The sequence below is a fragment of the Cavia porcellus genome, unplaced genomic scaffold (assembly GCF_034190915.1).
Source record: "Cavia porcellus strain 051 isolate PalLab524CR breed Dunkin Hartley unplaced genomic scaffold, mCavPor4.1 scaffold_22, whole genome shotgun sequence".
Lineage (NCBI taxonomy): Eukaryota > Metazoa > Chordata > Mammalia > Rodentia > Caviidae > Cavia > Cavia porcellus.
This window is the reverse complement of record NW_026947505.1, coordinates 29,750,029-29,763,239: the sequence shown is the minus strand read 5'-3', so window position 1 is coordinate 29,763,239 and position 13,211 is coordinate 29,750,029. Positions and strand designations below refer to the sequence as shown.

Below are 13,211 nucleotides of genomic sequence, written 5' to 3'. Positions count from 1 at the left end.
TCTTGAAACGTTATCTTAGATTTCAAGCCTTTGTTTAGTAAGTCTAATATGAGTTTTCCCTGGCATTTTCTGATTGTTGCCATGGGGAGAACTGCTCTGCCCTTGCTACAGGTGTGAGTGCTGTCCATGTTGTGCTGAATACATGAGGAGAAACTCTGTAGGCATTCAGGTGCTCTCATTATGCATGACTCTTCTCCATAGCTCACTTGGTAAACCCTAGCCACGTTGGTCTCCCCAGACTCTCAGTTGGGAACTGCTTTTCCCAGCCTTGCCTGAAAATTCTGGAAACAATAAACGGCATGCTCATCTTACTGATTTTCCATCTCAGGAATCATTATCTTTTGTTGCTTTTGTAATTCAGTTCTTTGTAAAATGTTTCATGTATTTTATCTAGTTTTTTTGTCATTATTATTAATTTAGGTGAGAGGCAAATCTGGTCACTATCACTCCATTTTGACTTCAAGCAAAAAGTCAGATATTCTATGTATATCCAAGGTAGACTTTTGATAGACTCTGAGTGGTGAAAAGGAAAGATAATCACTAATCTCTTATTGTCCTCCATAGTGAGGGAGAGATAAAAATGTATATAAGCATTTAAATCTTTAAAAACATACAGAGGTGAGGTAAACAGGAAGGATGTGGAAGCCCAGAGGACAGCGGGAGCACAGAGATATGGGAGGACATTGTATACCCTGTGGTTGGCAAGTGCTTATGGCTTAGAATAGAGGTCACAAGTCAGGGCTGTGAGCCAGAGACAGAACTGATATCTTTGATTGAATCCCTGTGCGTATACCTTGAAATTTATTAATTTCCAAAATATAAAAGTTTTTACTAAAAATAAATGAAGCTTCCCTTCTTCTCTCTTTTTTAAAAAATAAAATAAAACAAAACAGAACAAAGAAAATCTCTTAAAAATATTCCCAAGTCCTGGACCACATTTTCTACTATATCCATCAACCAGAACTGAGATGAGGGGCTGCCCCTTTAGATGGGGTGTCATGGTCCACTGTGCTGTTACCCCTGCATGTATCATCCTTGGCTTGCTTCCCTTATGCACCTTTTCACTGAGGCTTCTGCGTATTTCGGTTTTTAGTTCAAAGCTAGGACATAGTTTCTTTGGAGATAAAACTAAAAGGATGGATTTAATTATTTTTACTGTAATTTTTGACTCTTTCATTCTTAGTTGTGATAACTCAGACCCCAGAATAAAATCCAAGGAAGCAAGAAATTAAAATTTAGGGAGCAAAGGCTTTATTTTAGGCCAGGCCTGGAGACACAGCCTCTAGGAGCCAATATGGAGACTGCGCGCCCCACAGCTAAAGGGCAGGGCTTTTATCTTGTAAAACCACAAACAGCTGCTGGTCACACAATTCAAGGAGGGGGCCTGGGTTTGTGGCACACTACAGAACAGAAACACGGCGATTACATTTCTTGGGAAAAGCAAGGTTCAGGTAAGGGCTGGGCTAACAAGCAAGTTTCCCTGCAAACAAGCAAGTTACCCTTCAAACAAGTTGAGATTAGGAAGACATCCTGTTTTCCTCAGCAGAGAATAGAGAAGTCTAGCAGCAATTAACAACCTTTGTTAGCTTATTTTAGCACCACATCTGTTATTTGTAGAGGGCAACAATGGTTAACGTATCAATTAGGTAAGATTTTATAATTCTTTACAGAGGAGAGCATCGATTAACATATCAATTAGGTCACCCAGAGGGAGAAGGAAAACATATATACAGTAAGGCCACGTTACAGGTATTTTGCTATAATACAAATATAACGAAGCTATTTTTTCCTAGAGTACAACATTAGTCATATAACTACATTTTAATTATTTCATGTAATTTCTATTAAGGCTGCCATAACAGAATACCAAGACTAGGTGGCTTAACACCTGCAGTTTATATTTAATAGCTAGGGAGATTGAAAGTCCAAGATCAAGGTATCAACAGCATTAGTTTCTGGTGAGACCTCTCTTCCTGGCTTATAGGTGGCCACTTTCTGGCTACATCCTTACATGGCCTCTTTCCTATGTTTGTACAGCGATTTTTTTTTTTAATTTTATTTAAGGAGAAAAGAGAAAAAAAAACAGAAGAAAGATACAAATTATACAGAATTTCAGAAAAAATAAACAGGAAATCACTGGTTAATACATTACATACTGTCATCTTAGAAATAGTTGTTCAAGTTACAAAATTAAAACATATAGAGTGGACATTCAAACTGTGAGACTGCAAACAGTTCTGTTCAATGATCCAATAAAACTCATTAATATGGTTACCTATCTTATACACTTAAATATACATGCAGTTATGTCCTTTAGAGCACTTTCTTTTCCTCTCTTTTGTACAATGACAATTATACATTTTGGGTTTTATTATTCCTACTGTTCTTATTATTTTTTTTGAAGAGAGTAAAACCAAATGTGACATAACAGGACAGAGTCAGTCAAATCAAAAGGATGGACATAATACATAATGTAAAAACAAAATACAAGGTGATCAACAATGGTTACCATAATACCTCTTGTTATCTTAAAAAGAATTGCCTATATCATCAGTTATAATAAAATTGAACAAAACAGTAAAGAACAAAACCAATAAAATCAAAACATTGGAGATATTAGAGGACTTCAAAAGAAGATAATAGTCAACCAGAATGGGCATCATAATGAATCTTATTGTCTTCATAGTTGTTGCCTATACTTTCGAAATTGGTACTATCAAGCAAAACAGAATAGAAGAAAATCAGTCAAAACAAGATGTTGAGAGCAATACAAGGTTTCAGATCAAGTTAATAGGAAATCAAAGTGGGTTACTATAATATATCCTGCTATTTTATTTTTCCGTTAATTAAAAGGATAAAAATGAAAAAGTAAATAATAAAAAAAGTAGATTGAGATAAAAGAGGGTATAACAGCAAAACAGCGCAGGTCAAAACATAACCATTTGAGCAAAATAGTGTTTCCCCACGAGATAATCCCGACATAAAAGTAGTTATCATAGTGTCTCTTTCCTTGAAATCTTTGAATATAACTTCGTAGCATCAAACATATCAAGACAATGTAAACTGTAGCATCAAACATATCAATTCAATGTAAAACCTTTCAAGAGAATGACACTATTACAGGGGTATTTAGAATCAACTAACAAAAAATGAACAATGGTTTCTGTATAATCTTGTCTATAAAAGTTTTTGTTTATATTATCACATATAATAAAATCCAATAAGATACAACATGTTAAGACTGATGGAGACAGAAGAACAAAAGCTTGATGGGACTTCAAAACAAGAGGATATTAAATCAGCACTACTGATTATGATGTCTTGTTTTCTTCAAAATGGTTGTTCCTACCATCCAACCTTCTCTGCCTCATTTCTGTTGAGATCTTTTTCTGTCATTAGTTGTCAGTTTGTCTTCTTCATTTCGCTTTCTGCTCCATTCATTGTGGCCTCACTGCCACTATTTCTGGAATCTTGGTATTTTCCTTTTTTAGAATATCCTGCAGTATTCTCTGTAGAGTTGAATTGGTGGTTGCAAATTCCCCTAGTTCCTCTTTATCCTGGAAGCACCTTGTTTTTCCATCAATTTCTAGGGACAGTTGGGCAGGATGTATCAGTCTTGGCTGGAGGTTATTATCTTTCAAAGCTTGAATTATTTCCCCCCATGCTCTTCGTGATTTGATGGTTTGTGCCAAAAAGTCTGCTTTAATTCTTTCTAATTTTTTCTTTTTCATCGGTACCAGGGGTCGAACTCATGACTGCCTGCTTGCAAGGCAGGTGCTTATGCCGCTGAGTTAAATCCCCAGCCCCTAGTCTGCTTTAATTCTGATGGGTGTTCCCTTGTAAGTGATCTGTTTCTTGTCTCTGATGGCTTTTAATATTCTGTTCTTATATTGGATTTCCGGAATTTTGATTGTTATATGCCTGAGTGTAGTTCTGTTTGGGTTGTAGGTGGCTGGGGTCCTCTATGCCTCATACATCTGAGTATCTTTACCTTTTGCTAAATTAGGGAAATTCTCCTGGATTATTTCTGTGAATAGCCTTTGTAGTTCATTTGTTTGTGTCTCCACTTCTCCTTTTACATTCGTAATTCTTAAGTTATAGATCCTCCTTTCATCTTCAAGCCTTTGTATTACTGCGGTTTGTTTTCTTGTTATTTTTAAGGAGCTTTTCCTTTCATGCTCCCACATTACAAATCTGTCCTCCAGTTCAGATAATCTATCCTTAGTTTCTTTCAAGCTGTTATGCCAGCTTTCGATAGAGTTTTTCGTTTCCTGGTAATCTTTTTGAACCTGCTTCACGTATTCTCTGTTTTCTCTATTTTCTCCATCAAACAATTCTCCCCTTTTTTTCTGTTCTTCCGTTCCACCATCTGTTGTTTCTTGGGCAGTGCTTAGCATTTCTCTAATTATTCTACTTATCTCTTGCCTTACTTCATTAAATACTTCATTTTTGAACTCATCTATGAGGCTCCGGAGATATCACTTTATGTCTATTGGTGCCATGCTTGATATTGCATGTTTTCTGTCTTCATTCTCTTTTGCATTTACCTTTCCTGGATCAGTGTTCTCAGGATTGGAGACTAAGGACCCTTTTTTATTGCTCCCTCTTCCCATACTTTTTGTTCCTTCCATACAAGCATATATAGGATTTTATTATTTACAATTTTTTTTCTCTTTGTCTGTTTTGTTTGAATCCACCAGCTAGGTGTTCCCACCCACTGCAGTGTACTAGGGAGACACAGACCTGGGCAGCCTCTGCTGGGCCCGTCCCTCCAGATCAACCTCGTGAAGGCTTCACTGTTAAGGTGCACCACCAGGCCCTGGGACCTGGTTTGGGCTAGCCTACTGGATCTTAGTCCACGGCGTCACCCAGGCCAAGCACTCCCCACCACTCCCGCTTGAGAGGGGATCACTGCAGCATCCTGTTCCGGCTAGTCTGCCCAGTCACAGAATGTCCTCTGTTGGAGCCTCCCAGTCTATGAAAGGGGCCCTGTTCCTCTCACTTACCGCAGGTCGATGCAGGGCTCCCCATCAGTCCTGCTCTCAACTCCCTTTGGTTCGCCGATTCCGCTCTCAGAGCTTTTGTGTTTCTATCTCTGCTGTGACAATTGGGACGCAGCAGTGGCAGCAGGAAATTCAAATCGCAGCTTCTAGAGGTTTGAGTTCCAGCTTCCGCACTGAGATTTTATCTGTTCCTGTTATAGCATCAGGATTGCATTTCCAGTTGGTTTCTCTCAGTTTAGTTCATTCTTGGGTCGGCAGGGTATATCTCCCCTTGCTTAGGACTCCTCACACCACATCATTCCTGGATTCTAAGCTGGTAATCTCAGAGAGCCTCCGTGGCTGCTGTTATCTGTCCGCCATGTTCTCCCGGAAGTCTGTACAGAGAATTTGTGCACATATATTTATACAAGCACATGCTGGTGTCTTTTCCTGTTCCAAGGACAATAGTTTTACCAAGTTAGGGCCCCACCCTGATGATCTTATTCAACCCCACTTACTTCCTATAAAAGCCCAGACTCCCCTGTCACATGGGGCTTGAGGCTTAACTTGAGGCATTGTACTTTCGTCTATAGAAACTGTCTGATCCTACTGATTGCCCAATTTTAAAATTTCTGTATCCTTTATGATTTCTAGTCTAGTTAATTCCTGGACATTTCAGAGAGAAGACATGGTCTTATATTCTTGTTTTCCCTTTTTTTTTTTTTCTTTTTAACTGTTTATATTCTTTCTCGTAATGCAAGTTGCACTTCATGTACCCATCTGTGGCTGTATATGTTACTGTTACCCCTGAGTTATTTGGGTATTGTAAATACCCAAATTACCCATTCACCAGGTTAAGGTGTGGTAGGCTGTTCGGCATGAACTTCCTTCCCTCAGTTTTTTGTCCTTAATAATGTCCTGTTGTTTTCATATGTGTGCAGACATGCATTTCCATCTAAGTTTACAAAATTTTCTGGCTTTTTCCAGGCATCTAACATTTTTCAGACCCAGAAGAAAATTATCTTTGTCTCTTCATTCTCTGTTTCCTTGAAAAATGAGACCTAATCTGAAAATAATCAGCCTTGAAAAGTAGATATCAGAAATGCCAGCCCCACTCAGCTTAACCCTTGCCTTACCTGCCTTACAAGGCAGCCACCGAGCAAGACTAGTGGCAGCAGGTAAGGTGTGGATAGCTACCTGGGGTGGGCATTTTTTATCTCTAGTTCATGAGGCTTACGTCTTTTTTTTTTTTTCAAGGAAACTTAGTTGTAGTTAAGAAAGAACAACTCAGTCTCTCACTCTCATAGATAATTACTCATACATTTCTGCCAAATTATTTTCTCAGATCTTCTATTTATCCTCCTCCCACTACCCACTGCCACCTTAGCTCAAAGCCCCTCTTTTTTTTTTTGGTCTTTTTCGTTTTTATCGGTACCAGGGATCGAACTCACGACTGCCTGCTTGCAAGGCAAAGCCCCTCTTAAGATGTTGCAGAAGCTTACTTACTGGATCCTTGCTTTCTATCCTTTCCCACCTGTAGTTCTGAAACAGGCAAAAAGCAGAGCCATGAGGACTGGGAACACACAGTGGATACGCAAGTGAGGAAAAATGAGCCTACTGGCTGAAAAGTCACCCTGCCAGAGGTAAGACGAAGATCTGCAGAAGGCTGTGTCACATAGTCAGCAAGAAAGCACACTCAGCAGTGACACATGCTACAGAGAGAAGAGATAACATGAAGACTGATGAGAAGAACCCTTTGGGATTTGTAACCCAGAGGCCCTGGGTGGCCTTGGAGAAGACCGGAGGCATGGAGAGTCCTGGAGGCATCGATCAGATTGTCTTCATCCTGAAAGGAAAAGACCATCAGAACTGTCCTGTTCTCTGAAAATCTGGACTTGAAAGACTAGCTAGTGAAAAACCAGGTATAGAGAAGATCTTTAGAAGAGGAATAACTTACAGACTGAAAGGACAGCTGGTTGAGAAGGAGTCTTTGAAGGTGTGGGAGAAAGAGGATGATCCTGGGCGCTGAGCACATGCACAGGGTTCTCATTTTACATGTTGCCACTGGCTTGTACCACTCGGGTCCGGGCATGGCTGTCCTACCCGGAAGCTCGTACAGCTGGGGAACAGTCATAGGACAGTCATGTACGTCTCACCAGTGGTTCAGGCCACCCATTAGCAAGACATACAAATTAATACCGCACTGTGAGCATGTTAAATCTAGTAGGTTAGGCTGCTTCTGCCACTGAGACTGGCAAGTGAGGAAATGAATTTGAATGACTGTTTTTGGTGAGGGATGAGATATAAGAAAGCCAAGAAGGTCTTGTCAGAGGAAGCTCTTGTGTTCTGAGGCAGAAGTTAAAGATGAGGTGCTAAGGCACTGTTCATATCCACATGCACGAGTATAACACTTTGTAGGAACGGGGTTCACATTTTCCATATTCTTTGTGTTTTTGATTTTTGTGCAGCAACTAGGATTGAACCCAGGGTTTTCCCTCTGACCTCTGACCCCAACCCTTTATTTTTATTTTTTATCCTGAGATAGAGTCTCATTTAGTTGCTAGGTTTCCCAGGTTAGGCTTGGATTTATGATCCTTCTGCCTCAGCCTCTTAGAGTGCTGAGATTGCAGATGTGTTCCACCATGCCTGGCTTATTTTTAGATTTTAATTGTAAAAAATAAAATCTAATTGTACAGATAGTATAAATAGTTACATACTTATGGGTTAAGAAATGACTTTTTAACCTGATGCCTAATTTGAAAACACTTTTGACTTTTTGATTTTGTTCTCATTTTTCTTTGTTTTCGAGATGGCTTCGCCCTGTACTGCCCAGGCTGGCCTTAGATGCCTGGGTTCAAGTGGTCCTTCTGCTTCAGCCTCCAGAAGCGCTCGGTCTCTGAGCAATGCTACTGCACCTATCTAGAAAACATTTTAAAACAGCTTTTTACATCTGAATAATAGAAACTAAAATTAGGCATGTCAAAAAGAAAAAAAATTAAATAGTTTTACTTCAAATGGGGAAGAATGTTGCATAAAGTTCTTCATATAACATATAGAAAGCTCTAAAAAATCCACAAAATAAATACATCAGGTGAACATTGACAAATTATTACACAGGATATTCTTAAAAATTGATGTAAATGACAGTAAATGCAGAAAATGTTTACCTTCCAGTGATTAAATTAATGTAAATTAAAATAAAATGACATTTTTTTTTCCTCACTAAATGGCAACAAGTTTCAAAATTTAAGATACCTAGTATTGATGAGCATCTGAAGAAATGAGTTCCCTTGCACTGGTAATAGTGTAAACATTGATCTATTCTTTGGGAAGGATAGTTTGGTAATGAGTTTTTTAATAAAAAATTTTCAAAATGTTTATGTAGGTAAGCATGATGGTACACACCGTGGGCCCAGCTGTTTAGGAAATTACGGCAGGAAAATCTCATGAATCCGGTTTGAGTCTAGCTTGGGCAGCACCTAAGACCCCGACTCAAAACAGGAACTAAAAAGTTTATGTCCTGTGATTTAATGGCTCTATTTTGTGAGTCTATTTCGAGAAAATACTTACATGCATGCAGGGATTTCAGTAAAAGGCTTCTCCTCAAGCTGATATTTTAAAAATAGAAGGAAAAGTTAATTTATATGAATAGAGTGGGTTAAATTATGAAACATCAATGTAGTAATTATATTATGGAAGTATTTTATAGACATGAAAGATATGTAAGATTTTTAAGTTAAAAAGAATTTTCATATGTTATATACATTGAATAGTAAACTATAATATACTTCAGAAGACAGTTATTTGAGTGGTGAGATTTTATGTGTTTTCTGATTTTTCTACTCAGTTTATATGTACTATTTGATCATTTTCATTCAAATGAAAATAATATCAGAAATTTTCAAGTACTGTCTTTTCTTTCTGCACTTAAGAGACGATGGTCTCAAAGTTAGTCACATTGTGCCTGAACTAATGTGTGGTCTCCGGCCAGGTTCCAGGTTGGAGCCATGCACACTGCTTTGTCCCTGCAGATGGCTTTTTCTTCCCAGCACAGAGCGTGGGCCCACCACAGAATCAGACCTTCAGGGAATTTTTGTGGAATTGAATTACTTGTGGATATGGCTCAGTTTGTTTTTTTTTTTTTTTTTTGTCTTTTTCCTTTTTATCGGTACCGGGGATTGAACTCACGACTGCATGCTAGCAAGGCAGGCGCTTATGCCACCGAGCTAAATCCCCAGCCCCATGGCTCGGTATTTTTAAGAATCTTATTTTGTACACATCACAAACACCTAGTTTCATATTCATTTTCAGAATCTTGCTACACAGATGTTCTTTTTCCATCTGAAGTGCCTTTTGAAAGGCTCTCACTTTTTTGCTCTGTGCAGTTAGCTGTGGGGATACTTTATCAGAAGCACCTCAGAGAAGGGATGGTCTCTGGTTTGTTCATTGTTTTGTTTCTTTTCTTTTCTATTCTTTTTTCCTGAGACAGGATCTCTCTTTGTAGCCTAGGCTGGCCTCAAACTTGTGGTAAGCCTCCTGCTTCAGCCTCCTGAGTGCTGGAATTACGGGTGTGTGCCACCATACTAGGCCAGTTCATCTCTATTTTGTTTTGTTCTCTGTCTTGTGGTCTGAGGGGTGAACCCCAGGTCTTGTACCCCTGACAAGTGCTCTGCCTGACCTCCATCCCCAGATTTTGAGTTTACTCCTCTCAGTTAGATGGCTTCTCTCCCTTCCTTTTAGCAAATCCCTGTCTTTTAGCTTTCAAGTCTCTGTGCTCTCTCTTGCCATCAGGCCTAGTGCGCACTCTTTTCCGTAGTCAGAAGTGTCCCCTTGGTCATCTTTTTTCCTTTTTCTTTTACCCCATCCCTCTTCTCCCCCTCATGCACAGTCCTCGTCAGTCTCTATCCAGCGTGTTTCTTCCTCTTTCTACTCTGAATCATTTCCCTTAAAGATGTTATCTGTGCTGCCTACTTCAGCTTTTTCTAGTTGAATTTCTCTTTGGCTTCCTTCTCCCGAGGTCCCCCTGGCTTCTGTGTTTACCCCTCACAGTGCAGCCTCCACCTGATTAATTTAACTTGTCCTACATCTTCTGCACCTGCAGGATCCATCTCACTAACTTCCAGCTGCTCATCTGCCCTCCTCTGTCCTTCCCTTTTCTGTTTTTCTTCTTCTTTTTTGTTCTCCCACCGCCGTAAACTCCTCTCACTTTACCTTGCTCTTCCTGTAACATCCTTTTGCCCTTCTGTCTGCCTTTGCATAAGTTTAGGATCTCTGTGTGACTTGTGCTGTGCATTTATTTGAGCCTCTGCTATGTTTTTTTCATTTTTTATTGGACTCTTAACTTGGGACATACTTTACATCCTTTTCCTTTGTGTATTTAGAGGCCAGCGTGTTCCCTTTAGCGATATCAAACTTATTGTGCCATATATATGTGCATTTTATACTCAGTTTCAGTTGTCTTCGTGGACTTCACTTGAACTTACTTTGGGGCTTCTAGCTGTGATACAAGCTTAGATAAGTAACTCCATTTAACACTTTTAAATCAGGAAATTTGGAGTTACAAAGGGTTATTTTTCTCCTGTGTGTTTTTCTTGTAGAAAGAAAAAGAATATAACCATTTATTTGTGTAGAGGCCTGTGGGTGAAAGCACAGCTGTTTGCTCGTGTTCTCCTGCGCCCCCAGAGAGCTCTTGGGCAATGGTTAGCCTCTGCCCTCTCCTGCCCATGTGCCAGCCACAGCTGTGCTCTGCATAGATGAGTGAAGTTGATCATCACTACCCGCTTGCCATTTTTCCAGCCTGTGTAATAGTTATGTTAAGAATTCCAGTGATGCAGGGGACACAGTGCCTTCCTGGCAAGTATGAGGTTGTGAGTTCCATCCCTGCTAAAGAATTCTAGGCTCCACCCCGCTGGTTGACCGCACACTAGTTGTAATATACCCATTGCATGGCCTTTAAGGAAGCAACTCTTGTTCCATCAACATGTTTCTTCTTGATTTTTATTCCATGATATAATTTGTTCCACATCAAAGTTGCCTCTAGGTGCATGGTTAACCATCATTATGTTGACAGACCCCAAAATTTGACAAACCACTTTGAAAAATAACCCAATTGTAAAAGTAAATGCAGCTATAGACTCCATGAAAGACTAATAAAATGTTCTGTGTTTTTTCTAACTATCATGAATCATCCTTATTTCTTTCTCTTGGAAGGAGAAAACTTTACATATGTGATTGCCTGCTCTTAATTTCTGGAAGTTACTCGGAGTTTGGAATTCGTTATGTCTGTGTTTAAGAAGTGTATTTCTCTTTTGCTTGTATTAACTATCCCAGCCTTAAATAATTGCTAATGACAAAAAGATGGTAACAGTGTGTTTCAGAAACAAACTAAGATAGGTAATTAATATTTTGGTTTTCATTGCATGCACGCATGCTTGTGTGCATGGCGGGTAGGGGGGGTGTTTACACAGTGTCTTTTCTTGTGCAGTTGTCTGGGCACAGTAAGATTCAGTTGTGGCCAGAAAGACACTGTTTGAGTTCATTGTGTACTTTTCCCCCTAATAAAGAATTGAAGGAGAATGAAGACATACTAAATATAAAGAAATGAAATAAATAAAACCAAATGGAATTTCTTTTTAGAGTGCAGAATTTTTAGATACTAGGGAAGAAAACAATGATCTACTACTTCTTATGAAAAATCTAGAAAAATCAAAAACAGTATATGGATATCAAAATCACCATGGTCTTTGAATTTAATTGTTCTAAACCATTCATTGTTGTTGGTCAAAGTACTGGTGCTTGTATTTCTAGTAATTGCATTAAATTTACATTACCACTGTTAGAAAATCAATTTTTAAAAATGCCCCTCAGCCAGAGATTTAGCTCAGTGGCATAAGCACCGGCCCTGGCAAGCGTAAGGTCGTGAGTTCAGTGCCCGGTTCAAAGAAAAATGCCCCTCAGTAAATGTGAATAAAAAGGGTCTGTATTGTTACAATGCCCATTAAATAATCATTCAATATTATTATATCTAGAATATGGTTGGGTGTGATATTATACTTAGAAAATGAAGTTAACTGCTTTTAAACTGACTTATTTAAAAGATGAGCAGCTTCAGGATATTTGTATTCAAAATGGTCGCACTGACAAATAAGAAATGACTTGCTTTTTAAAATTAAAATTTTATAGCTGGATGTGGTGATACACACCTGTAATCCCAGCACACAAGAGGCTGAAGCAGAAAGATCACTGCAAGTTGGAGGCCAGACTGGGCTACATATTAAGATCAAGGCCAATCTAAACTACATAGTGGGACCCTTTCTACAAAAAAATAATAATAAACTTAACTTAATTAAAATTTTGTGTTTGTGCTGAGTCACATTTGTAACTTAATACACCTAAACTAAAAGTGATTTTTGGTTGAACTGACAATAATACTACAAATTAGTTTTTTAATGGCAGTTCATATTTAAGCATGTAAGTAATTTTTAGACTTTAATATTTTAATACTCATCTTACTGTTTGCTCTTAATATTCATTTTAGATCATTGCATTACTCACTTCTTTATCCAGAATAGCAATTTCATTATTACATGACTGTATGTTTTGAAGTTTGATATGATGTGAAATTCTTATTGGTTTGTTCTTCATTATTCTTTCTCAACTGCATGATAAATGTACCAATAAAATATTCAGCACCAAGAAATTCAAAAGTAATATAAAATTTTAAAAACTTATTTACCAGATTAACAATGGATTCCATTAAAATAAGAAGTGAGAACAGGGCTGGGCATTGAGGTGTAAATTTTGTCCAGATGCATAGGCAATGTGCGTAGTAAAGTATATTTGGCAGTGATATCCCTGCACATGTTGTAGAAGCATAAAAACTGGTAAACACAGGCCTACTGCAGGAACTTTCAAAAACAAGGTGCTTTGAAAAGTGTAAGTAGCTCTTTGATGGGAGCCACAGCCAACGCGTGGAATCCGCGGTGCCGTGCTGAGCTCACCTGTCCTGGACGCGCTGTCTGCGCCTGAAGCACCCCCGGCCCAGGCAGCTTGCATTGCCTTTGCTTTGGTTTTTGTTGTCTTGTGAAGGCGCTTGTTAATTTAAAAATAAAGACACACTATCTGGTTTCCGTGCAGTCTTAGCTCATGATTTTGACATGTGTTGATTCTTTGATTATGCTTTTAAATTAATCACAAAAGAAGTTCAACAAGTAGCAAAAATATTTTAAA

At 38.6% G+C, this 13,211-nt stretch overlaps 1 protein-coding gene across 3 annotated transcripts in view; it reads left to right on the top strand.

Annotated features, from left to right (window-relative positions):
* The window catches only part of Ahi1 (Abelson helper integration site 1), a 187,811-nt gene extending 174,700 nt beyond the window's left edge, over nucleotides 1–13,111 (top strand). For all 3 annotated transcript variants that reach the window (XR_010041922.1, XM_063232985.1, XM_063232981.1), the window contains one exon: nucleotides 6,523–13,111. The gene's annotated coding sequence lies outside the window, so the exon portion shown is untranslated. The remainder of the gene's footprint in view (nucleotides 1–6,522) is intronic.
* The last annotated feature ends 100 nt before the right edge of the window (nucleotides 13,112–13,211 follow it).